Source organism: Coturnix japonica, chromosome 2 (assembly GCF_001577835.2).
Source record: "Coturnix japonica isolate 7356 chromosome 2, Coturnix japonica 2.1, whole genome shotgun sequence".
Lineage (NCBI taxonomy): Eukaryota > Metazoa > Chordata > Aves > Galliformes > Phasianidae > Coturnix > Coturnix japonica.
Window position 1 is genome coordinate 31,972,864 of NC_029517.1, and position 26,967 is coordinate 31,999,830.

General features: G+C 35.9%; 1 protein-coding gene across 6 annotated transcripts in view; it reads right to left on the reverse strand.

Moving 5' to 3' along the window:
• TBC1D5 (TBC1 domain family member 5) overlaps nt 1–26,967 on the reverse strand; it is a 285,215-nt gene that overhangs the window by 251,392 nt on the left and 6,856 nt on the right. For all 6 annotated transcript variants that reach the window (XM_015853783.2, XM_015853786.2, XM_015853785.2 and 3 more), the window contains exon 2: nt 8,002–8,063. The gene's annotated coding sequence lies outside the window, so the exon portion shown is untranslated. The remainder of the gene's footprint in view (nt 1–8,001; nt 8,064–26,967) is intronic.

The window sequence follows — 26,967 nt, forward strand, 5'->3', positions numbered from 1 at the left end:
ATAGTCACTATAAAAAAGCTTAAAGAAGCAAGAACCTTTGGCTCACTTTAATATCTAAATGTCTCATGACGGAAAAAAAACAACAAAACAACACAACAAAAACCACATAAATTTGTTTTTACTAAAATGTTCTCCATTATTTCCATAGGCAACGATTATAAAAGCTGAGATATATTCCTCCAAAAGTAACAGACTTACTCTTCATCATTTTGCATTTAACTATTCTCTAACAATGCCTTCTAGAGAACAGTTTAATCATATTGATTAAGGTTTATGTCATTATTAGAGTTTTATTCTCATTAAAGGCATTTTGCTACATAATTTTCCATACAAGTCACAGTGTGAAATATCTCTCATTCTGTTTCTGCAAGCTTCTGAACTCTGCCATGTCCCCAGCCTCCACCAACACCTTCACCTCTATTCTCACACATTAAAGGAACATAATTATCTCAGTTCAAGATGAGGATTTTTTGTAAGAACCAAAGACAAGACTGATTTTGCTTTGGAAAGTAAATTTAATATGCTTTTCTTCCTATAGTGCTGACATATGCTTTAAAGTAAGAAAACTAAAGAAATTCTATGTTCAACCTCGGAATTTTAAAAATCACCTATTTTAATTTACAGAAAGAGTGACTCAGACTAGAAAAAGGGAATAGATGTTTCAAAACCAGCTGCAGCATGTAAAGGAAATTAGCATGAGTGGCTGCGGGGAAAGTATCAGCAATAGGCTTTGAAGAAATCTGGCTTGGGTCACTGAAAAGAAAACAGAGGCAGATGCTTGGCTGCCCAGCCCAGGTCACTTCAGGGAGAACAACAGCTGCTTGTGCAAGCCTTGCCCAGGACACAGAGTCAGTGACAGATTCCATCATGCAATTATTGAAAAACATGCCTGATGGTTTTAATATGGGAGAAAAATTACCAATCAGATGGATTTATTTATTTATTTATTTATTTATTTATTTATTTATTTATTTTTGTGGGTGGAACTAAGACAAATTGCTTTATTTATTTCATTTTAATTGTTATTCTCTTTTACTTGCATTTGTACAACCAAGAAAGGGTACAAATGCTGACTGGCTATGCAGACTTAAATATGAAGTAGAAATAAGAACTTCTGAAGTGCTCTACCAAGTTATCAATAATTTAACAGATCTTAAAAGCTATTTTATATTAGTGCAGATACTGATGGGACCACAGGGTCTACATTCACTCCATATTAACTGAAGTATATTTTGAGACATTTTATTTCTACATTCATACAGGGTCAGTGGAGAAAGCGTCCTCTGATCATCACTATATCCACAATCACTTTTAGCTGCCTCCTTGTTATAAACCACCAACTAATATTGGAATGGGCTTTGAGTTGTTCATCCATCCAAGTCTATTGCCAAAGTCTCAACCACAATCATCTTAGATTACATTACAGAAAACTGAACTCGCATTACAAATCCTGGTAAGCAGAAAAGTGTTTTTAAAGTGATTTTTTCCCATGATTGCCCAACTCCCCATTTCATGACTCATGTGTTCCTTCCAAACATATTATTCATCAGTCCTTTTCATGAAGGCAAGAAATTATAAGTGATTACTATCTTGATCTGTATGAGCTCAGACAAAAAAAAGTCTTTAGAATGCACGGACAACTCTACTCAATAGATGAGCTGCTTATTCAAGTACGTTTCACTGAAAATCCACAATGTGCATTTTTCATTCAGTTTTACTAACTGTTCTAAGAACTGATTGAATGCACATGCATACAACACAAGTCTATATGAAAGAGTCTTAAGGGAAGTACCATAGATTTTAAGTGATTTCTGAGAAACAAAATCCGTTCTGCCAAGTTCTAATTCTCATTTGGTCCTTTTACTGCTTTCGCTTTCCATCTTTGGTTGTGCAGACTTTCATTAAGAGTAAGTAGGCATAGCAAAGCAAAACAAATATGAAATGTCTAAACGTAATACAACATAAATTGTAAATTCAGATATTTCAACATGTTTCAACGGGCTCCACATTTTGAACACATTGAAAAAATACATAGCTTAGACATACCATGGTGAGGAGTTACATAGTATAAAACCAAAATAAATTCTGAGTAGAAACAGAAAAAAAAATAAATTTACCTTGTTAAATAATTGCAACAATTTCATTTGTTGGCTGCACATAAGGAGAAACTTCAATAAAATATGTATATATTAAGTTTCTAGATTACCCATACACACCAACTTCAGGCAACAGATAGTGCAATTGCAAAAGATTTATGTGTTCACCTGAATCTATAAATCCTATGATATCTGTGGTAAGGCTTATGTTACAAAATTTTATCACATTTAAAAAGTTCATTATTTGTTAATCAAATGTTGAATTTATATGAACATGATAAAATGGAAGAATCCCACTGAATGAAAATGGCTGAAAAAAGGAAAAACAAACAAACAAACAAAACACCTCTCTGATATTTCTGCTTTTTCCACAACCACTGGAATAAATGAAGAACATTAAATCCAGCTCTAACCATATGTCAAATGTAAGAGCCTGGGATAAAGAAAATAGTCTAAAATTGGTGTTTACTAAATATAAATGCTGTAAGAAGTCATATTCATCAACTTCAGTGTCACTATCAGCTTGTTGGAAGTTACACTCAAATGTTTACAAGATCAGAATTTCAGCTGAAAGGAAAAACATGTTTCAGGAGACAAAAGTCACTACACAAGTCACAGCCTTCTTCACTGAGCCTTTTGCCTCTTTCACTATATTTCTGACAAGATGTTAGAGGCTCTTTCTAGTAGACATCTTTACCTACACATGGCAGAATAGAAAATGCTGGTGGTGCTTCACATATATACTAACTTTACCGATATAAGGGGAAGTTATTTTAGCAAAATTAATTTTATCTATTTTCAGCCCTAGGGAAGAATGAAGAAGTAGGAGATAAGAGTAAGCTATTCTGGCTATTATTTTGCAAGCAAGATGGATCTGAGTTAGAAGTGTGTTGCTAAGCTAAAGAAGTGCTCCTGACATAGGCTTTATCTAACACATTAAAGCATATATCAATCAGGAAGAGAATCACCAAAAACTTTCTGGATTTGTGGTAGATAAACTGTCCTCTCTCATTCTAAAATTTGGATGCTATCCATTTCCTGCAGTTAACAAGTGCACAGAAGAAGTGCAAAGAAGTGCACAGAAAAACCCACAGAAGGTTTTCTTTGTTTAATTGCTTATACAATTTTTACTAGCTTTACTGAAAAATAAAAGTTACTGTAATTCTTATGAGGTTTTGTTTTTTTGTTTTTTTGTTGTTTTTTTTCCCCCCCCCACCAGTGGCACAATAAGTTTTTCCAGAAAAAAACAGCAGGTATCACGATGACCTAATGTGAGGTGGTCTTTTGAAAATCAGAGAAAAAAAGAGATAAGCAGAAAGGGAGATAATGTAAAACCCCAAAATATCATTGTGCAAGTTACATTACAAACGCCTGCGAACCAACGCTTTGCTTAAAAGGATAAAAGAATGAAAAAATCTACATAGAAAAGACACATGTTTGTAGATAGTAATAAAGCTGCTTACTACTGAAAATCTTTCACAAAACAGGCTGGTGGTGTTCAAATAGTAAAGCTAAAATTCACAATTTACTATATGAATGTTGAACCATGCAACTGCACTAATGCTCTTTCAGATGAAAAAAGAAAACCAAACCAAAACACAACATCTACCCCGTATAGTGGAAGATATTTATAAGAATGTAGAAATATGTAAAGAGCAGGATATTTTAATAATATAATAGAATGATTCATCTCCGCTATAGCTCACAGATGTCCAACACAAAAGAGCCTGCGCTTCTCAAAAAAAACCACGACTGCTACCAATATTATATCCATAAGTTCTTATCATCATGCTATTGCTTCCTGCACTATTTCCTCTCAAATTCACATCTTTTGTAGCTCCTTTTTGGCCATGATACAGAAGGCAATACTGGACCTTACAGTGACGCTTTCTTCCTGGTTATATCTTATGCTCTTTCAGACATTTTTTTTCTAAGTGTTACAATAAAGACCTTTTTTTTGGACAACATCAAATTTCTACTAGTTCATTGCCTTTTTTTTTTCCCTTTAACTCAAGTCTTACTATGATCCACATTTTATCTGAACTTATATTTTAAGTAGTTTGTGTTATCTCTTTTTTAAAACACTGTATTTTCATCACTGTCAACTCTCATCAATCCTACATCCTTCACTGCAGACTTCCAAAATGAAATGCAAAGCAGTTCTCGTGCAAAGTGAAACAGAATATGCGTATTTGTTTTACAAAGTTAATGTATGTTTGGTTACAAATACCTGAGTATTTCTCCAGTATTTCTTCTTAAAGACTTCTTTTTATTACTTGTAAGAACGTGAGAGCACTGATCCCTATCCTGTGAAGTATGCTAGCATCATTAGGATGACAAAATCAAGTCTTATTGTGGCAAAAAAACCCACAATTATTTAATGTCAACAACACACTGCTACTGATTGAACTCCTCCTTGCCTCATGGGTGAAATAACAAGCTCCTATACGAAATCTCCCTAAGCATACCAATAGAGAAGCAAGAAAAATACTAAAAATGGATGTATTAAAGATACAACAGGAAATATATGACTCATGAGATGTAAATTCTTTTATCTCTATGGAATAAATTGAAGAAGAGCTTAATATGGCTGCTACAATTTCTATGAAGTTAGATTAGAACAGAAATACACCTATCAATAATACACCAGATTTAGGCTTCCTAGCCATTTTCTAGATGTTCAGCAACCTCTGTGAAACAATTTAGCTTCATTTTCTTGATCTAATGCATGACTAGTCAGATTTTAAAAATGACACCTTTTTTTAGCACCCCGGTTGGCCATTTCAGTTTAAGACAAGGAAGTGATTGAGCACAGAGCCTAAATTATCCTTCCGCATTACTTGCAGGATATCTTCAAAACAGAGCTAAGAAATCATCAACATGAATAGGCTCACACTCTGTTTCTGAATAGATCTGAATTTCCCAGACAAAAATTTATTTTTTTCTTCTTAAAAGGTCTAAAAACCAGTAAAGCCCTACTTCAACCTGCAATGTCATATAAATAGGATGTCATACAAATATCTGCACATTAATTATCTCTTTGAAAAACTTAAAGCTGTGCCTCTAAGCAAATTTGCAAAACTGAAAATGTTGTAGGCTGAAATACTACTTACATTGCTTAATTGAACCCACAATTTAAAATAATTTCAAACACATATGAAGCACTAAAGTCAGCGTGCCAGAACCTCAAAGTCTATGTTTTAAAACACGAACAAAAGTAATACTTGAGGCACTAAAAACTATTTCAAGGTAACTTCTTTTTAAAAATACTGTAGTGCAGGGGGAAAAAATGGTATTTTTATACCACACCAGAAGATGGGTGAGGTGTGAAAGAAATCTCTTGTTTAATGTGACCTTTGGCTGTACTTTCACTTGTCATCATTATAAAGTAGCTACTTTCAGTGCCAACACAGAAGCTGCGTTATATTACCCTATAACAGTAGTATAATGTATTTCAGGAAATGTTTCATACTCTGAGAAACCGATGGCAGAATGCACACTGACAGCACTTACCTTTGTAATTGCTGATAATGGGTCTCATAGTATAATAAGACTTCATTTACACAAGGAAATAAGAGTGACTGCACAAAATTTCATACAGCATGTTACAAACCAGTATCCGTTCAGGAACTCCCTTGGAGTTCTCAACTTCATTCAAAACATTCATATAAAGAGGAAAACAAATTTCACATTGGAACGCTGCCTCTAATAATGATGATAGTCAGGGCTTTGTTACTCTGTACAGACCAAAACCACTGCATTACTAAGATCTCTATACTTGACTTTTCCTAACATATGTAATTACAAAAATATTTCTGGAAAGAAAATGAATTTGAAATTCAAGTAAGATTAATAGAACAAATACAACAAATTTATGTTCTATAAAATGGTAGCAGGCTGCAGAATAAGAATCACTAGCTATCATTATCTAAAGCTGTTCATCTAACACTGTAGAGAGAAAAACCATTGATACATACTGTACACACATTCTTATCCACGTACATAAATCAAAGGAAACAGCTTCCTTTAAGGCAAGCATATGAAGATACTAAAGCAAGATACAAATTAAATATTCATACATTCAATATTTCAAAATAAGGAATTTGGATATACACATGCATAATTTAAGTTCTATAGTGAAACCTGTCTACAGAGGCCATTTCTACTGTATTTCAACAGCATTGAAACTTGAAATGTACAATGCAGCCTTCCCAAGCTGTGTTAAAACTTTAAAGTACATAGTAATTCATTTCAAGCACCAAACATAGAATAAAGGCCATGTTCTGCACACGGCTCTTTTCCACAAGAACTACTGCTTTGCCCAATTCATTGCAGCTCTTCCAGCTCTATGAGCAGGGCTGTCAGTAACTGCACTTTCCTACAAGTTAGCTTCAGGCTGCCAAAAGAGTTAATCACTGGGAAGTGAGCAGGTAACGAACTGAGCAGGTAACTTCATGTAAGAGTCTCACAGTTCCTGAGGAAAACCCTATCAGACAATGATCTCGGAACCCAATTCTGATCTGAGGCAACTATTTTAGACTACAAAACTGATGCTCATATGCAGCCTGAAATTGGGCCCGTTTTCTGGTTTCACGCATTTACTCAGGCCTCTTTAGAGAAAACGAAGAGATTTCAAGCATTTTTGCTTGGAAAAAGAAAGCAATGCAAAACCGGCTTCACAACTAAATTTGTGCACAAGAATGGTTCTTTGTGTGTAAACTGCTGGCAGGCTCTGTGTTCACAGCAAGCCAGAGAGCCTACATTTTCAGAGCTTATAAATTCCTATGTGCGCTGGTAACACTATGGGTCAAAATACAAGCAAACAAAAAACCAAACCACCCCTACAATCCATCTTCTCTCCTGGACAAATATCATCTTCTGCATGTGTGTAAAGATACCGCATGTTTAAAACCCGGCCAGTAAGAAGAATGTCTCCATACAAGTTACTATTGTGATTATATTTTCTTATTAGAAGTTAAATGTTTTAGTTTAAATATCAAGAGGCCCATTTAAAAAAAGCATCCGTTTTATTTGCACAAAAATACGTCAAGTGAACTTTAAGAATAATTAAACAGTACTTAATAATGGGAAATAGAACAGCTCTGTTCCTATGTAGTTTAGGTAAATGTTTATCCTTGCTCCTTAAAGGTCAGACATTTGATCTTGAGACATCAACGAAATAATCTGAGCAAAAGCTAAGTAAGTAAGTAAAAAAAGTGATATTAAGCAATATTACACTAAATAGAATTAGTATCTACATGGTAAATTACTTCATTGAAAACCATCTACGGATTCTGCAAAGAATATACTTTTGCCTTAGAGCTAGTACTTTAATTTTCAAGAACCAAGAAAAAAAAAATCAAAACTAGTCAGTAACAATGCAGCGTCGAAAAGCAATAAACTCAAAATTAAGTTATAAATAATTTAAAGCATGTCATGAAGATGTATTAATAATTCATCAGATAAATAATTTACTAAATAATCAAATAAATAAATAATGAAATACATAAATAAATCAGCAAATAAATAATTCTGCAAAATAACCTAAACAATAAGTCACTAAAACAAAATGACAAACCTACAAAACTACAATGATTTTCTAAATTCTGATAGTTTTAAATAAACAAATGTATATAAAGTAGATCAATCTTTGGTGGATAGAGAAATAGTTTTCATTGCTATTGGTAAGTTCCTGATTACACTGCATAAGGATACAATTTTAGATTTTACAAGAGTGCAGTTTTTTCCTTGTAAATTATTAACATGATTGCTACAATATATCCTGCTCTGTATTTTACATGTAGTCCCTTTATGTAGCTCCCTTTCCCCCCGAAAAAAGCAAAAATCTCTTTACAACATTCTTAATTCAAGTTTGCTTGTTTGTTTTTCTGGGTGCAGTACTTACAATACTGCAGTAGCCTTCTTGGTGGTTCTCTTACTATCTTCTGCAAACCTTCAGAAGTTTTGCTGCAGGGGGAAAACAAGTAGAATAACCTTAATTATTACAGATGGTATCTCATTCATTAGCGGATGACAACATTTTATTTGAAAGCAGAAGAAAAGCTGTTTTATAATTCTACAAAGCATCTTAATGTGAAACAACCATTACAGTTTGCAGGCTACCAAAAGTTTTTAGAAGTCTTTGGTGGAACGAGTTCAAGCAGACTGAGGCCTGTTTCTTGTATTTAAGCTGACACACAATCTGTGCAAACTGGCACTAATTCAGATGTAAAGACAAACCACGAGAAGGACAAAATACTTGGCTGACATCTAATGTTATCCTTGATTTTGGAAGTTCAGAGTCCTTGAACGAATACAGTGAGACCATTTCTTCTACATTCATAATTGAATTAGAACTCTGCACTCCAAAGCCAACACTCACACCACAAAGGTCAAAATCCACTCAGCTGTTGAACCAGCTTTCATTCTTCATTTATTGTAATGAATACTATTGACAATCACTGCAGTTTCCTTAAAAGAGGCATTCTGTAAATAGAACCGTTGAAGAAATGTGCCAGAAACGTAATCACATTATCAATTTTTATCCATTCGGTCAAAAAATGTTTATTTGCTTCCTTCCATACTATGCATTACAGGAAAGTGAGACAGTTTTATAAGTTACGCCACTGACGCGGATTATTAGACTCTGAACAAGCCTATTAAATTGAATGAATACATAAAGCCTGAGGATGCTGAACAACATACGTAGCGTATACATACGTTGCTCCAAAAGTAATGCATTCTACCAATTTCCACTGAAAATACAACAGACACAAAGAGTACAACAACACTATTTGCTAAAGCACATTCTCATCTACAGAACACTGCTTTTCAACATGGTCATAACTGTTAGCTATGCATTTTCACCAGCCATGAACAAGAGCCTATGCGTTATGCTTGAAAACACCAGCATCAGTGGACGTGACCCCTTGCCACTGTTGCCACTGCTGAAATGCAGCATCCACTGCCTTCCTGTGCTCACATCCACATAAACATCCAGCAAGCGCCAATGAGTGTCAATGGGTGTCATTTTTTCTGCATGAAGGAACTCAATTCCACCCATTTTCTTCATACACACCTCCATGTCAGGCACCATCTTGTCACAGTGCCCCTCTGCTGCCATCTGTGATGTGGCAACAACATGTAACAGAGCATCAGTGGGAGATTCAACTTCTACAGCAACATCAATCTCTGATGTAATGGGTCAACATAATAATTCAGGAGGCATTACTTTCAGAGCATCCCTCACGTACACGGTTTCTCACTAGTTCAAAGCAAATCATAGGCAGCACTGTTTCTGCTGATAAAATCTCTAATCGTTGATGCTGTTGCTGTACTTGAGCATTTAAAAGCATAAAGGATAATTTACTCTTAAAATTACCTGGGCGCACTATATTTAACAAGTCTCAAATTCTCTTTAGGGATTATAATAAGGAAACACTTTGCTTAATCATAAATTTTATATTTATCTTGGCTAAACACTCTCCTTTGGATAGACTGCCATGTTTTGTCAAGAAAAATCAACACAGTGGAAATGAAGTACTTGTTCTGTTGTGTGGTCATTCAAAGGAGTATGTAGAAGTAATGTAAATGTGCACCAGTGCTGCTGATAATTTCACGCTCTCATACACTCATTTCCATTTGCTTTAAAAAGGACTATTCCTCCTAGCTAGATATAGTCATCATGAAAAAGCATACCTCCCCTTAGAGTTAATAAGATTGCTAGCCCCAAAACACAAGAGTACAAGAAACTTTTGTATTTTAAGCAATCTGAGACCCCCCCCCCCTTTTTTTTTTTTCCTCACAGTACACTTTTTTCAGAAGTGGGAAACATTTTTCAGTTCTCAGATTTCTGTTCAAGAATTCATTCCCTCTCCACTCTTGGCAAAGCCATTCTCTTTTAACACACACCTAACATATCTCAAATCCTACTTTTTTAAATAATGGATCGTTGTAAAAGTAGTCTATTCCTTCACACATTAAAAGACTGTCAGGATTACTGGGTGTATGGGAAATTGGTCATGACAGCCTGAACCTCTGATTAATCAGCTGAGGCGAGTGTTGGGTCAACTGGGAGCACAAGTGAGAGTGATTCAGCTGTGCTCCCGGAAGGGGTGGAGCTTGACTCCACCTCCTCTAGACCTCATTTAAGGGCTGACCACCGCTAAGATTGCCTCAGTGTTTCCTAGCAGACTGAAGGCTTCCATATGGGTGAGTTTTTCTTGTAAATAACTTTTTGGATATTTACTGCCATCTTTACGTTATTATCACCATACAATAACCTTATAGGAATAGACGCTTGGGTACAAATACTGGGCAGATGCACTCTAACAAAGTTACAGGTACAGTAAGGTACTAACTGTCATATTCTGGCTCATATTTCAAGGATTTCTTGAATAGTTAAAAGTTACATGGGATACTTTGCATTATTCACAGGGGAAAAAAGTAAATCAAATCCAATGGATTATCATGTTTACAAAATAAATAATACATAAATTTCTAGGCCAAAATCCTAGAATCCTCTGCCATATTCCCTCCCTCCCAGTTATTACAATTGTCCAATTAAATTCGATTTATCTGTTATCACTTCACACGTGAAGATAGCTTTTGTGACTCAGTATAGTATGTCATCAAAAATGTTTCTATATCTCCATTATCCTTCTGATTTTTCTTTTATCTTCTTTCAGCTTCTTCTAACTGTCTCTTAGTAAAATAAGAATTTTAACTTGTTAAAACCTACAGGACGATGTCAAATCCCAAAGTAGAGAATCAACTGCTATCAATACAACACATAGCTCATTTGGCTGCTATGATCCACGTTTCCTAGCTGATTTTTAGATAAAAACAAGCAGATTACTAGGAAAGGTTTATCTTAAATTCCCACATGTACAGCATGCCACATTAAATATATGCAAATCAACCTCTTTTTCCTCTATTTTTTTTGAGCTGACAACTCATATGACCTGAAGCCATGGTTAACGATTACAATTATTTGACTTTCATATTTATACAATCAGTCATCAGATATGCATGTTAATTGATTTCAACAGATAGTTTTGTATTCTAATGATCAGCGGTAAGCGCACATTTTACCAACCCCTTGATTCATTAGAAAATAAAACTTATATCAGTTACCACATTTAACCCTTCATTGGATTGATTTACATCAATCACCAAAGACGTTTCAGTAATACATTAACTGAAGTAGTTCCAACAATGGGACCTGCACTGTAATAGAAAAATTTGATTTCAAAACCACAGTTGCCAATTTTCTATTTAAACAATATTCCCTACTAATCAGAAATTATGAAGCATAAATAGTGTTTAAATAAATGGACTGGGCAAAGACTTTATTTATTTACTCCATATTTACATCTTGCTATCTAAGAAACCTAAAACGGTGGTCAAGAGCTCATGAACAAGCATTCTGAGCCACTAAGATACCGCTAAATGAACATTTATGATTTTTAAAAGATCTTGATTACAGAATGAAAATAAGGAGATAGATTTTAAGCATATGATAGTATTCTGTTCCTTTCTTAATGTCTATTTTCCTTAATCTCAGGCCCAGCATTGTGGCAAATGCTGATAATGCAAATAAATTGTCTTCAGTCTCTCCCTCATTGAGACAAACTCTCTTTGTGTTCAAAAAACCTTGATTTCATGCTGAACATATAGAGAACATTTGTGGTTCTGCAGAAATCAGAAACCCATCCCAACCTAATTGCTCTCCCAGTTATAATGCCACAGATCTCAAAGTAGAAAGCATCTGATTCTTTCATATGATACAGAACTAATGCTCCACCTTGTAGATTGATTATAATGTTTATGCTTACAGCCAAGGCAGACCTTAAAATAAACAGAAGGACGATGTTTAAGTTCTGTGTGAAACTTCAGAATGAATGACTGGAACAAAAAACTAGAAAATAATTAAAGCTATGACAAACACACTGACATTAAAATCTATGTCAGATGTATATACATCTTCTGTAAAGATCCAAGAAAAGATAGAAATAAATGCAATTCTTGGTTTCCAAAAGTGCATTTTCTCTACCACTTCTCTTTAAAATTCACAGTGCTAAAAATTACAGCTATGGAGAAGAATAAGGAAAATTTAACAACTGCATATGGGTTGACTGAAAAAAAGCAATACTAGGCTGACTCACAAATACAGCACATTCATTTAAGCCAGAATTAAAACCAGAACTTTCACAAGATGCCTGAACTTAGAGTAAAGAGGGAAAAATATGAAAAAAGTCTGAAAATAGAAAAATCCTGTTGTTTACAGCTTACACTCAACTGTTCATCATAAAAGAGCTCAATGATTAGAAGCAGCATTTGACTACCAACATTGAGTATATTAATTAAAAACCAAGAGAAACAAGAAGTAGAAAGAAAACTATCAGCACCTTCCGATGACAACTGTTCACCTGAAGAAATGAGGATACAATAAATTTCACAGTTAAAGGTTAAAATAAGTAGTAAGATGATCAAATCCACTCTGAGAAATGAGAAAATAAAGCGGCTAGAAAATATTCAAATGTAGAGACAAACAGAACCTGTGAGTTCAGTGGTAGCATGTCACCATCCAGCCTGCTATGGCCAGTTTGGATCATTGAAACTCATAAGGAGAATCACGAGAAGGGGAACTGGGAAAAAAATCCAGAAGCTCTCTACAAGTGACACAGTGCCCAACTTTCACTACATAATCTTAGTTTAAAAAAATAAATAAATAAATAAATAAAAATAAATACAGACCAATGAAATACAGGCAATCATTTCTTATACTGGCCCTGCTGCACAATAAGATGTTCATCAGCACTATTTTACAAGTAGGAAATTAGCATGTAGATGGGTAGTAAGTTTAACACAACTAGGAAGGTGAATTCAGTGGAACTACAAAACCATTACCACTTTGGTATAACTACATTTTAACCTATGGACAGCAACTCCTTCAAAACTCAGGGTTTCAAATACTGTTTCCTCTTTTTTTCAGATGAAAGGGAAAGAAGCTGGGGCTGTGAGTTAGCTTACTGGTTAAGCATGTTTTGTAAGCAATTTTACTTATGATTTCAGTTCCTTGAAGAGCAAAATGTTTCTCACACAATACTAGTTAGAGGAAGATGCTAGATTTTATCTAGTTACATATATATAACAACACAGTGAGCAAAATGTTAAAAACTGGAAGACCAACACAAACTCAAACAGATACAACTTGCTTTGTGGGTGAATATTAAGAAGCAAGAGGAAAAAAAATATTCTGAATATCAGCTGTTTCACAGATACGGCACAAGCTGACACGAGACTGCAACTGGTGTCCCCACATATAATTGCCACTTTCTACAAGCCTTTGCTATCTGCATTCAAAAGTGTTTGAGTCTGATTAGAAATCATCAAGATTAAGGGTTCGCCACTGTCATTGATACAGAAAACACAGCATTTATGATATCTGGTTTACTTCATACCAAAAATATTTATCCATTTCGTAACTCATGGTGGATCAGTTCCATATGGCCAAGCGAACCCTAGGGATGGCGCAAGGCATGAAAAATAGCAAAAAAAAGAAAACAGAGGGAGTAGGAAAGATACATTGTTTATTTTTATGACAATATGGCCTAAGCCCACACAGGTTAACTTAAACTAACTATGTAAACATTTATAAACCCTCGAAATTGCAAGTTTATGAAATGGAATCCTTACATAACCTCCATAATTTTTTATTTCTCCCAACACAACATTTTGCAGTCACTGTATCTCACTGCATTTTACAATGGTCACTAAATTTCATTCCACTTGCTATCATCTGTAAGAAACAGATTAATAATAGCAATATTTGGTGTATGTAAAACTGACCCAGCACCCTGATGCTCCCTGTCTACATCAAAGGGGTACATAATTACTCTGTGAACACACAAGGCCTATTTTGACATGCAAAGACTCCTTATGAGACAGTCGGCGCCATTGGATGAACTACTACTTGTGACATATAACTGCACAAAACATTTGGGAATGGCCTCAAGCTGTGCCAGGGGATGGTCAGACTGGACATTAGGAAAATTTTTTTCTCCAAAAGTATGGGTCAGGTGCTCGAATGGGCTGCCAGGGGAGACGGTTGAGTGTCCATCCCTGGAGGTGTTCAAGCAATATTGATAAGTTGTACTGAGGGATATGGTTTAGGGGGGAAAATACTGGTGATAGGTGAACAGTTGGACTGAGTGATCTTTGAGATCTTATCCAGCCTCGGTGATCCTATGATTCTCCACAAACATGGAAATTTTGATGTGTTTTGTTGTTATTGTTGTTTGTTTTTTAAAGTATCCATTTTTTCTTGGAACAAGTGAAAATTTCCCATGGAGTCATCAGGCTAGTGAATGTGAACTTCAACCCTGTTAATGGATAGATGATTTTAGGGAAGAGAACATAAGCATCACCAACATAGAACAAAATTGCTGGGTTTAATTTTAAAAATGCTTAAATTCCACATTTAAACTTTAGTGTTAAGGAATGATTTTATTCCATACATTCTACATTTTTTGCCACCTGAAGCTGGAGACTCGAAAGTCAAGAATAGAAAATCTGGAATGCTGAGTTATATTAACATCATCCTAACTATAGCAGTTTGATTTCAACAAATTTCTCAGGGTTTTTGCATATTGCTGAATAAATGATTCTGGAATTAACTTACTTTTCTTGGAGGTATTACTTTAGATTATTTCTTAGCCACCTCCTCTTTGATTTAGTATACCTCTTAAGATAATTTATTAATGTTTTGGCTATCTCATTCATCATCCACTATTACTGGTGTCATAAATTAGAGGGATGGAACAAAGCAACAAAGCACTGGACTATACACTCCTTCCATATTCATCAATATAATATCTGCTTACGTCAGTAAAGAGCATACAAAAGAAGTTGGTTTATCCTCTTAAGCAAGACTGGCAACACTTTTAAATCTGCAAGCAGATCATTAGATTCACAGTAAAGTCTGTCATTACTAAAGTAAAAAGTCAGTTCATCAACACTGAATGAGAGAGGGCAGAAACATCTAGACTGCAAAAGACAAAAGTACAAATCGGAAATGTCCTGCAAGTTATTCAAACAAACGAGAAGGCTGGTGAATACCTTAAACATCACTGTATTTCATGGGGAAAAAAAGAAAAAGAAAAAAAAAAAAAAGAAAGAAAGGATTAATCATCCAAAATTCTGTAAATTTTGCCAGCATAAAACAAACCAGCAGAATGAGGAGCAAAAATTTAACTAAACAAAACTTAAAAGAGAGGCATCACATCGTAAGAGTCTGTCATATTGCTTTTTGGAAGACAAGTTACCTAAATGAGTGGTAAATAGGAAAAAACCTTCAAAAAAACCAAAACAAAACAAAAAACTCAGTAGAAAAGGAGCTTGGAAAAGATGACTGTAAAGATTTCAGAAGATTTTCAAGATAATGACCATTAATGGCCATGCCTGTTAGTAATATGTTACATAGGTATATGCTACACTATAAAAATCAATTGAAGGAATATAGCATTCACATTATTATGACAACATTAACAACTGAGTTAACATGAACATTATGTCTGCATAAAATTACATCTTTGAGTTAAATCTGAATATTCAAAAATTCACTTTCTATTATTTTAGATGTTGATATATTTTGTACACATCTACAGTTTACATTCCTTTAAATAAAAGAAAACCTTTCACTAAGGTAAATGAATATTTTACATGATGTAACAGTCTAGCACTCATCTTTTTTCTAATTGTAATATGACAAAGTTGGAGCCAGATCTAGTAATTCATTAATGGAATCAGTCATAGAAGAGTTTAAGTTCTCTCAGTGAAAGAAGAAGAAGACTCCATCTTAGATTTAAATTGGGCAAAAAGCGTCAGATTAGCAACTGTGCACCTGACTTCTACTTGAGGAAGAATTAGCTGTTGTCTTCTTCAGATGACACAGATCAGGTATTTTGGGCTCCCAAAGGAGCTGAAGCAACAAGAACTTTTTCCAACTAAATAAAATCTCCTTTAATTGTGCCAACTTTAAATCATGATCCTCACTACTTCTGACATAGAACTTCCAGGTTTTTTAGTAATTGATGATTAAAAAAAGATACACCCTTAACCAATACTTTTTAAAGCTAATTCAACTAAATACATAATAAGATGCATCTTTCCTTTAATCCATTGTTCTATGTTAATAATTACAAATGAAACAGTTGGATTAATTCTGTATGATACTTTTCCTATAGTTACAATTTTACAATGACCAGTGGAACGGAAAACAAAGTCCTGTGAGCTGCAGTTTTTCTATCTCTCTGGTCTGATCAATGTTTGGAACTGACCGTGATACTTGTTCAAACTCTAAGAGCTTGCAGTCAAACAGAACCTTGTTGTTACATGACCAAGAGCAGGTAGTATCCCCTTGTACTAAGGTGCACGCAATCTGAGGATTCACAGAAACTGGAAGAATTAATCCCTCAAGTGCTTGGAATCAGCCATTTACTCTCTCACTCTTATCTCTGCCTCACTTCGAATAAAATGTGCATTGTCAGGGAAACACTGAGATTTATTCTTTCCGATGGTGATTAAGATTTTCACCCAGTATGTACATTCCCTCTATTCCATTTTTAGCCTCGGTGAATTTTTGATTTCTACAACAGGAAACTGTATTAGATAGGAGACTATAAATGTATCAGTTTAGTTAGTTAGTTAGCTAGTTTTTCCAAATCATTGGATTTTTTTATTTTCCTTATCTTTTGTTCATAAAGCTCACTCCTCTCAAGCTGTCACTGGTCATTGGAAGGGGGGAACCAATTTTCCTTCTTTCTTACCTGTTATTTCTCCATAGCGTTTGCATCCTACAAGAAGGCACTCTCAGTGCCTTCTCCACTGTACACTTGGATACTAGAAATCATCTGCTGAGAAGCAAATGAACATAAAGCTTACTTGCTTCAAACACAGAGCAGAAACAACAGAATGTTGACCCTTTTTTCATTATTACTTTTTGTTAAAGGATCTGGAAGACAGCATCACACCTTTTTTTCAACATCAGCAATGCTGAAGGTCTCAGAGGCTTATATAGTTGCTAGACAGATGTATAAAGATGTTGATTCTTCAGGGACACCGCTGTTATCTTCTCTAATCACAGACATTACGTGAAACGTAAAGCTTGTCTTCTCAGCAACACCCTATCCTCTAACCCAGTGCTGAGCACCTATACCGAATACCTATACAAGTGATGGACACATATTTTTAAGCCACATCTATTAGAATATATGTCTTGGTATGAATGTGATAACACATAGATGGATGAGAAAAGTAGGAAACTACTCTTCTAAAAGCAGAGCGGAAGTAAAAAAAAACCTAAGCCCAAATATTCTTGATGAGTGGTGAAAGCAGAGAAGAGAAAGGTGTATGAGTAAAAGATCTACTAACCCTTTATTTATGTTGGTGATTGGACTATCTCCCATGTTTAGCAGTGGGAAAAAATGCTAAGAAGGATGCCTTAAATGCAGTGGCTAAAAGTAGTGGCTAGATACATGCGAAAGACAGAGGAGATGGCACTTCATAAAGAAAGCAGAGTGCAGATACCAATACTGTCAGGACTGATGTTGCACCCCATTATAAAGGGCTTGGATATTTATTTTTTCCAACACAACTACTACAAAGTAAAATATAATGATGAGGCTCAATACAGCTGTATGATCTTCTATCAAACCCATACCGTTAAACTCAGAATCCACTGGCAACACACTACAAATTGTCTCAAAGAAATAGGGCTTGTTTACTCCTCATTATAGTGTCAGTGAGCCAAAGAGCTGATCTCAAACAACAAAAGCCTGACAGAAGAAAACACCGCCAGCACTGTCACACACATGGAAGGGAAAGTCAAGGCTCAAATGACTGTGCTGATCTTTGACTAAAACTATAAAACTAGTCAGTTTCTTCAAAGCCAAACATAAAACTGCAGCCAACAATAAGGAATCCCTGAGCTTTTTTCACTTTTTTTTTTTTTTTTTTAAATGTCATAAGCCTTGGTATTTTAATCAGACTAAAAAGAGCTGGCAAGGCAGATGCGTACGACCCAGGCTCATAGACCATGAGCATGGCTCTCCTGACTAATCTTATTTTTCCTATTGTAACCTCAGTTACAGCACCACGACTTCTTTTAAGTAGGTACTTAAAAGCTCTGACCAGCTGTTCATTCTCCTTTTTTTTCTTCCACCATCTAATCTGGAAGACTGTTCAAATTTGTTCAGTGACTAACATCCAAAGTATTTTATTTCCAACACTGAAACTGGACTGCTACTCACGCAAGTTGACACGGATCTGAATCTAAAGGTCATTCATTGAGACTAAGAGCCTTATGATACATCATTACATGTCCTTAATTCAAATAAAGGTAATTAAAAATACCCATATTTTCTGTTAAAAACTTATTCTTAGTTAACCTTCCCAAATTTCTGATTCATAGCATTAAATCCACTGGCCTATGTAATTCTGTCTATCCTTACTTTCTTAACAATTCTTGGTTTTTGTTTCTGTTTTTAAACCCACATTAACTAAATACCTTTCATTGTATCTCACAGTGTAATTTTACTACATAAGATTTCTGCCACAACTCATTAAAAATCGGATTCATTATTTACTATTTAAGTATAAATTCATTTGTAATAAAATTTTAACCCTCATTAAGTAAAATAACATGGATAAGCTGCAGGCATCAGACCTAATACAGAAAAGTATCAGCAAAACAAAACACAATTAATGAATAGAAACATCGGAACAACCAATGGACAGACACCAATTTAACTAAACTGGTGCACACCCCACTCTTCCCCTTTCTCACCTCCAGTAAATTTATCTTGTTTATAACCATATTGTTCACTTGAGTTTGTTTAGCTGTGGGTTTTCCCACCACTGAAGTCAACAGTGAAGCTGCCCATGACTCATGAGTACTAATCAATTTTAGATCCCAGCACAAACCTTAAGCAGATAGAAGACTTGGCTTTCAACATCTGACTTCAGGAATGAAGTGCTTACTCAGCAGGCATCTGGGAGGCAATGCATTACTTCACTTAACCACACTAGCACTTTAATATCCATTTTACACCAAAATTCATAATGATAATTGGTCAACATACAGCAAAAACATAAGCATCCAAAAGATATTTCCTCCGACCAGTCAGATCAATTAATTTCCTTAATAGTGACAAATGCCTTCAGAACAGCAATCCTCTAAAATTCTAGAAAAGCCAAAGAATATATGAGGTGAGTTAAAAACTCTCCTGAAGTAATTCTCCATACTTCTGCTAAAGCTGTTTTCAGCAACCTACAGTATCACATTCAATGCTTCAGAATAAACCAATTTCATGAAATTACATGCTTGCCAAAAGGATGGCATTATTTTATTCACTATTTATGGGCTACCTATCCATAGCGCTTACCATTACAAATATTTGTTTCCTTATGACCTTAAATTTCTACCACCGGTGTAAGCAATACTTATCACAAAAGAAGATAGCTTAAATAATGAAATCAGTAAAAGCTGAAAATCTAAACATGAAGCCAAGTCAAACATAAACAGCAGGAATAATGCCCATGTGAGTTTTATGCAGTGTCCTTCCCAATCACCTGTACTTTTACTAATGTAAAATACATCAGCTTAGATAATGTAATCTTAATGTTCTTTAACGTTCTTGATTATGAGGGATTACCTCCAGGATCCAAAGAGGTGCACTATGAATACAAATTTCACATGATCTTATACTTAAAAAAAATGTTGCTGCAGTTGAATGTTATACTCACATAACAAGATAACATGAAGATATCATCCAAGGTTTACTAAGATAGTTCTGTGCTATTTAGGTCACCATTTGATAACCCTGGTTAGACATTCACCTTCCTTCAGATCCACATGCTGGCCTAGAGACTTCTACGACAAAAATTCTCAGTTCACAGACTGTAAACCACACGAAGTAAGTGAGTTGACGAACTAAAACTAAGAAAGAGAAGTATTCAATAAATCCAAACCTAATTTACTTTTACTTCTGCATATCTTGAAACTTGGTTGTGCTCTCATGGTTCAACTCTGAGATGAAAAAACTCAACTTGCTTCAATAAGAGACCACCTGCCATAATATTGTCTGTATCCACATCATACACAAATCACTTACTGGGGATAGCAATGCCAACCAAGTGAGGAGCCTTTAGTAAATGCAGCCTGTCTACATGAGAATAACTGATGGATTAAGTCAGCACTAGGAGTGTGGAGAATGAAAACCTGTGGTGAGCTATCACAGAACACTTAATCCTGAATTGTTATTATTTTTTAATATTCTAACACCATTCTATGAATGATAGCTGTTTTGTGTCCAGAATGCTCCACATACATTCTTAGGATCAAGATTCACTGAAAGCAAAGAGAATTTGTTTAACATACTGTTTATATGACTAAAGCCTATGCATCCAACCTGGAATTATAAAACGCTTATCCGGATTCACAGCATCTTGTACACTGACTAGATTTCAAGATTCTCCCTGTACCTCCTACTGCATTATGAAAGAGATGAAGAGATGTAAATTAAGAACAACAACAACAAACCAAATTACAGGTGATACTTGACGACCTAATTTTACGAACCATCAGGTGACAGGAGCTTGTGGTGACACAAGCATATACGTCAAGTCCACAAATGTTAAGAGCTCAAAAATGTGTGATACTGTGTATGAATATTTCAATGAGAGACTGAGAAGTCTTTCTCTGTAAGTTATCCATTATCACTATGCCTTGTACAAGCCCCAAAGAACATTAAAAAGCGTGAAGCTTTGGTGTCTAAAGAGAAAAATACAGAAGGGGATGCCATTCGAAGAAACCTGGACATGCCTAAAAAGTGGGCATGAGTGTTACACTTGGGTTGGGTACAATCCCACATATCAGTACAGGCTGGGAGAATTAATTGAGAGCAGCCCTTTGGAGAAGGACTTGGAGATCCAGATGGATGTAAAGCTGGGCATAACACAGCAGTGTGCTCTTGTTGATCAGAAGGCTGACAGTATCCTAAAGCTGCATCAAAAGAAGAGAGGCCAGCAGGACAAGGGAGGGATTGTCCCCCTCTGCTCTGCCCTCACAAGGCCCCACCTGGTGTACTACACACCCAGCACAAGAAAGATGTGAAGCTGTTTGAGGAGCTTATGATTAGGAAGGAGACTGACTTTTTACACGGTTGGAGAGTGACAGAAGGGGGAAAGAGGGTAGATTTAGGTTAGATGATACGGTGAAATTTTTCATGCAGAGGATGGTAAGACACTAGAACAAACTGCCCAGAGAAACTGTGGATGCCCCATCTCTGGTGGAGCACGAGGGCAGGATGAATAGGATCCTGGGCAGCCTCAGCTGGTGGGTGGCAGCCCTGCCTGCAGCAGGGGGATTGGAACTAGATGATCTTAAAGGTCCCTTACAACCCAAGCCATTCTAGGAAAAATCAGAGCTAAAAGTGAATTCAATTTTGATCTGAACCTGCTCAGATCTGGCAAAATAATTTTTAAAAATGTTGCTTTAAGAAATGCAGAGGTGATCATCTCAGACCTCTACTGAGCCCAGTCAGAAGGCTGTAAGTACATTCTGATGTAGCCATTCATGTTTAGCATACGGCTGGTTTTTATATCTATCACCAGAAGTAAGCAAATATCTTCTTGCATACCCTGCCCAACATCAGTTGGTACAAGGAAGCAGGGACTGAGCAACCTCTTGTGGCTGCCAGCCACTCCTCCAAGCCACCTTAATGATGCACAAAGGCATTCCAAATGAAGGATTAATTGGGCATAAAAATCAAAGTCTAGCTTTTAATCTCACCTCACCACAGTCATTTGCTCTAGACACAGAGAAAATGGATTTCTGCCATTCCTCCACCGAGGCACAGCCAGGTTGCTAGCAAGGGACAGGCACTCCAGACTTGATGCCAGATCTCTTACTAGAGAGATCACAGTGAAATTCTCCTCAAGAGACCAGATGGGCTGAAGATGGATGGAAGTTTAGATAGGTTTTTTTTGCTTTTTTTTTTTTTTTGCTGTTTTTCTCATTATAGTATTACTATAATGACTGGTCCATCAAGGACTACTGTAACGTATACATACACACAGATGCAGGAATAACCAGCAAGGTCCTGTGCAGTCAGACAATCCATAACCGAGCATCAGAGAGGAGAGTTAACATTACAGTGTTGAACTTAGAGATGTCTGTAAGGCAATTCTACTTCAAAAACACTATGAAGCTGGACAGGAGGGCTTGAGCTCTGACAGGAAGGGATCAAAGCAAACCACAAGAGCAATGAGATCGTCTCCCTGTGTCTTTCATCTACACAAGATGACAGACACCACTAAATATTTTTTCCATTTGTTCACATGTTCATGTGATTAGAAGGTCTGCTTGCATTTCATTTTGATGTCTGCCACTCCTTACTTGTATCTTCAAGTCAATATACCATAATGGCAGCACGGAGCAGAATTGACAGCAAAACATAGCTTCAGCCTTGGAAATAGAAAATAACAAATAGAAGTAAAAATATTTTGAAACATCCTGTCAAGACAGGGAAAGTGCAAAAATATATCTCAATAGTTAGAGGGAAGGGGTTAGCATATCAGAAGGGACGGCACAGAAAGCCTTGGTACCCTCAGAGGACGCTGTAAACAGACACAGCAATGCATCACTAGAAACCCAGTACTAGCTGCTATAACAGATTTCTGGATTTGACACTTGTTTCGGATCCTTTACAGCCAAGCAAAATGAACAACAATAAAACTGGCATAACTATAACATTTCACCAAGCACAATTCTGAAGTGTAGCAAGAAATTAGTCTCAAGTCAAACGGCAGTTTATTTACTGTTGTCAGTAACAGATACTTTTCAGTGATGAAATCACTGCAAACCACCTCAGGACTTGGAAAGCAAATGTTATCATGTTGAAAAACTGAAAACATAACCCAACCTTCACTTACTCCGAAGTTAATCTGAACAATAATTTTAGAAGTTGTCTGACCAAAGTGACTGAGAAACATTAAATGAAATGTAATGTTAGCAACTTAGAGACTTCCTGGAGACACGTGTCCTTTTTTAAGAAGGGAAAGTACAGGCAGTGCACCCTGCATTGTCTGTCTGTTTCCTATTTTAGGAAAATAAAGACCGTAGTTAAAAGTCTTTTTCTTCCCTTATTCCTACAGAAGCAGTTTTACAATATAACCTGCCTCAGTATCTAAAACTATATCCTTATTGCTAGTATATTTGCTCTTCCTTGCCCACATTTCCTCTGTAGTGAGTGGCTGGGTGACACTCAGCTGCCTACTGTGGTTAACTCATACCATGACCTTAAAATTGCTCATTGCAGACAGACCCACTCACCACTTGCAAACACAGAAGCAGAGGTGCTTGACATCCACATAAATCAGGCAAAATGCAAAAAGACATACACTGCAATAAATAAAAAATGAAAATAAAACAGGTCAGCAAATATTCATGACACACTGTTTTGTTGGGTTTGACTTTTTTCCAGTTTTTCAGAAGGTGGAGTCTTAGTATGATAACCCAGGAAAGCTAAAGGCTGCAAGCATTAGGGTAGAAGAAGACTGCAGAGAAACTCGCAAGAGGGATCTGAAAGAATTGCTTCATGTGAAAAGGAAAAAGTATAGGGAGATGCTTACAGTGCTACTCAATGCCTGTTTATAAGCTTCACACTGAAGGTTCACCTCTTAAACCCACAGGTTTAAGACCTAGTTACCCCCTTCATACCCTTCCATTCTTCCTTCTGATTCTTGCATGGCTTGAGCTAGACTGATCCATTACTTTTGGAAGGGGACTGTACAATTCTAAAGCTTCTGAATGTAACAGAGACTGGGAGAAGATTATGCTGAGTCTTAGTGGAAACAGTATCTAGAAATACCAGCAAAAGACTATCTGCATTAGGAGGTGTCTAACATGCTTATGGACTAAGGGATAAATAACAGCAGCACTAGAAAGTGAAGCACCCTAGTCAACCCACAAAAATTATGAGTATATAAATAAACTTTTATCCCAATCTAAGTTGTTATGCGACATAAAACAATGTTCACTCAGCCTACATTTGCCCTCAGATAAAATTACTCACAATGAAAATTATAACAATGACTGATCATACACTATTACCACAAATTAACATAAAAACCCAGTTGCTCTGAACAGCTATGAGAAGCAAGTGTGCTCTAATTCCTGGCTCACATCAGTTTATAATACTGACTTACAGGAATACAGTTTTCTTCTAATGCTCAAAAAACTTTCAGACAGTTCACCTAAACTCCCTAAAGATCAGAAAGACATAAGAAAACTAAACCAGAGGAACATACTGAAATAAATTAGTACTTTCTGCAATCACTGACTCTGTAGAATACTCTTCAAGTAACAGCATCCCAGATTTGTAATGGCTGACAGGTACATATATATATATATATATACACACACACATATATATACATATATATATATACGTACAAGAGCTGCTCTGAAAGTAATGCCTCCTACATTACAAGTACAACATGCAGGCTCATGTTCACTGTTGGCAAAACTGCACAACTCATAGCACTGACTGTCAAAAAATAATGTTTTGTAACCTAGGATTTGGTCTGTCAAATAGTGCTGTTGTGCTCTTTGTGTCTATTGTTGTTTCAGCAGAAATAAATGGGACTCATAACTTTCGGTGTGACCTATATACATTCTGAGCATGTACCTCAGTTTATTTCAGTTGTGCACAACCCCCAAGGAGAGCTACGTCCAGCAGTAACAGCTGATAATGATCTTGTCTCTATTCCACTCAGTTCCACAGGGGCTAATCCTCCAGATAAGTGGATTCTGCCTTTACCAACTAAATATCCAACATCATTATCAGATATGCTTATTAAAAATATTTTTAATATGTAATATTAATATATTCAATCTATTTGTTCTTTTATTTTATGTACAGAATGTCCCACACCTCAGCCTGAAAACATGCTTAAAGCTCAAGATAGAACTCAAAAGAGACAATGGTCAGTTCAAAGCACACGTGCTGCATATTTTTTCCTATCTCTGCATAGGAAAGTTTGACGTTTCATCCTAAAGGTACGTGAAATCAGTAAACAGCAGTACTGATAAAGGGCCAGGAACAAAAGCAACAAGCAAACTGTTTCCGCTCAGGTCTACAAACAGTACTGAAAAAGATAAAATTGTAGTATGAAACACAAACATCTGGTCATCAGCTGGTAACGGATGGAGAAGGTCAGGCCTGATGTAAAAGTCATCACCAAGCATGAAATTGCCTGGTACAGTGGAATTGCCAAGTCACAGCCTGAACCAATGGTTGAGCACCAGGTGAGGTGTGGCTAACCCAGGGAGCTGAGGTGCAAGCAATGCACCAGAGTGAAGGTGGAGCCTGGATCTACCCATCCGCACCCCCCATTTAAGGTTTAGCAACATCTCTCTGTACAAAGGTTGCATTCCTCTCAAGCTATCACCTGTTATTGGAAGGGGTGAGCTATTTTAATTCTTTGTTACCTGCTACTGCTCTCTAGTGCTTGTATCCCACTACAAGGCACTGTCATCATCTTCTTTCACCATATGTGAACGTGTGTGTGCACAGAAAAAAAATCTTTCTACTAATTTGGCCATGAGTTCCTTCTGCTTAAGGAAGTCACGCAGTTCCTGCCTGTTGCCTGTTCCTCTACACACACTCATCTGCTTCTCTCTCAAACAGCTACAGAAAGGAAATGTAGTGGTGCCCCAACTTCTGCATTCTTCAGAAGAAAACAATCCCTTAAACATAATCCACTTCATGTTTCCATGCAGCAGGAGAACTAGCAGGGCCAGGACACATTTTATTTATAAATGTGAACCAACAATTAAAACTAAAAAAGGTCAAGTATGTATTTTAGATGTATGGATTAGACAGCTTAATCCATTGCACATGCCGTCTGATACAATGACTTTTAAAAGGTGCTATCACAAGCAGGAACAGCTTTGATTTTCTGAGTACAAAAAATACATATATCCATATAAAACATACATATGTATATATATATACACATATATAAAAGAATTGCCAAGGTAGAGTACTTAGATTTATTAACTTTTCTTCAAACTGTATATTTATTAGTGCCATAGGCATATGTGAAAATGATGTAAATTAAAAATGAGTCAGGCCTAAAGGAGGAAATACTATTCTGTGGACTCATGAATAACTGAAAGTAGAGCAAAGCTCTTCCCTTTCTTTCAAATACATGGTTCCAAATGAAATACAGCCTGTATATGCTGCATGTTTCTAAGTCACTACTGTGAAAGTCGTACAATGTTTTATAGGAAGCAGGCCATACAGAAAGAGCATCAGCATCAGCTTAAAGCCACTCTTCTCACTGCAGAAATTAATAATTCCATTATACCCAGCAAAATTCTTAAATAACCTAGTGGATTTACACTTAGAGAAGTGTAATGCTAAATATTTGCTTGCATTCTTCATGTAATGATTAGTAGTATTCTCGTTAAATCTACTCTTTCACTGTACTTCTCAAATTCATTTGACAAAGCCTTCTATTTAATTAGTAAAGACATATTACATAATCTTTTCATTTCCACAATTTAGCAAACTTATTTAAAGTGTATGATTTATTAAATATTTTGCAGTGAATTAACTATGATGGGATATTCTAAAATCTGGGTTCTAACTGGAGCTCCCTCTCAAAGTTGTTGTTTGGCCTTGAATAAGTCGCTTCCCTCTTACTGGAAATGATTAACGTCATTTTCTTTTATGGCTGAATGGCACTACAAAACTACCAAATGTTAATCATGAATACTCGAGATAAAATTTAGTCAAGA